Source organism: Mus caroli, unplaced genomic scaffold, assembly GCF_978045245.1.
Source record: "Mus caroli unplaced genomic scaffold, Mus_caroli_1 scaffold_7, whole genome shotgun sequence".
NCBI classification, from domain to species: Eukaryota; Metazoa; Chordata; class Mammalia; order Rodentia; family Muridae; genus Mus; species Mus caroli.
This window is the reverse complement of record NW_028227262.1, coordinates 18,780,902-18,782,572: the sequence shown is the minus strand read 5'-3', so window position 1 is coordinate 18,782,572 and position 1,671 is coordinate 18,780,902. Positions and strand designations below refer to the sequence as shown.

Sequence of the window (1,671 nt, the reverse complement as noted above, 5' to 3'; positions counted from 1 at the left end):
TAGTTCCATCCATTTGTCTGTGCTTTTCATGAACTCATTGATAGCTTTATAGTATTCAATTGTGTAAATGTACCATACTTTCTGTATCCATTTCTCTGTTGAGGGACATCTGGGTTGTTTCCAGTTTCTGTCTATAATAAAATGTCTGCTATAAAGATGGTGCAGCATGTGCACTTGTTATGTGTTGGAGTATGTTTTGGGCATATGCCCAGTAGTGGTAAAGCTGAGTCTTCAGGTAGAACTCTTTCCAGTTACCTGAGAAACTTCCAGATTGTTTTCCAAAGTTGTTTTATCAATTTCTGCAGCACATATATAAAATTGGAATGATACAGTAAAGATTAGCATGGCCCCTGTGCAAGTGGGTCTATTTTTTTGTACTTCATTGTCTCACTCCTAAAGTTCATTTACAAAATATTAAGGTTTAAAAAATATCAACAAGCATACCTTTCATCTCATCACTCAGGAGGCAGAAGCAAAGGAATCTGAGTTCCTATCAGTCCTATAGAACAAATTCCAGAACAGATAGGGTAGCACATAGAAAAGCTGTCTCAGAACAAAAAAAAAAAACAAAAACAAAAACAAAAACAAAAACATCCCAAACAAACAATAACCACCACCCCAGAAAACATAAAAAAAAAATTCTGGACAAAAAGACCTTAAAATGACACCATCACTGAGTGCACCTGAACCTGAACATGGAGGAAACTCCCAGAGTGGCAGTATCCAGTCTGTGGAGAGGTACACAGCTCCCAGATTAAAACAAATTACTGTATCAATACTAACAGTCCCGAGTTTGATCATTTGGGTACACTTGTATAATATGAAGTATTGTCCCTCGAATAAAATCTACAACATTTAGCAAATTTCAAGTATTACCACCTTTTTTTATAAGACCTAAAATTACATATGATTTAAATTGAGTAGATGGGACAACATACGACTTGGGTAAAAATAATCCACTTATCTTTGACCTACCCTTGCAACTCTTCACCAAATTTGATATTATATTTTATGGACAAAGGAAACATTTACGACATTGAGAAAAAGTTCCACATGAAACAAAAATCAAAACAAAGTGGTAATCAACCAACATGAGAAATCAAAGACATTTCTTCTCTTAATTGTACTTTCAATTAAGAGAGTTTGTCTTGCCTGGCAATGGTGGCATATGCCTTCGATCCCAGCACTTGGGAGGCAGAGACAGGCAGATTTCAGAGTTTGAGGCCAGCCTGGTCTTCAAAGTGATTTCTAGGACAGTCAGGGCTACACATATCAACCCGGTCTCAGACAAACAAGCAAGCAAACAAACAAAAAGACAATTTGTCATGTCATTAATGGAAACTCAGGCTGTTATTTGGGGGATGGGGAAAGTTCTTTATTCAGTTTTATAGGAGTTTAAGAAATCAGAAAGTACACAATTCTGAAGGCTTTAGTGCAAAGGGTGCCCATTCACCAGAGTAGATGTGTCCTCTCTCCAACAGGATGGAAAATGACCTCTTTTCTGTCAAGATAGATACGAGAGAACAGTCCCAATGCTCTTGCAGCTTTGTTTCTCTTCACAGCAGACTATGTTCTGTAATCAAAATACTTGTTTGTTGGAGTCATGAATTATTACAAGAAACAAAGAAGGATCAACACATTTCACTTTTACCTTTAACTCTGGTTGGAAAG

At 36.8% G+C, this 1,671-nt stretch overlaps 1 pseudogene; it reads left to right on the top strand.

Moving 5' to 3' along the window:
• Positions 1–286: 286 nt before the first annotated feature.
• Positions 287–387, top strand: LOC147003787 (U6 spliceosomal RNA; annotated as a pseudogene).
• Positions 388–1,671: the final 1,284 nt, after the last annotated feature.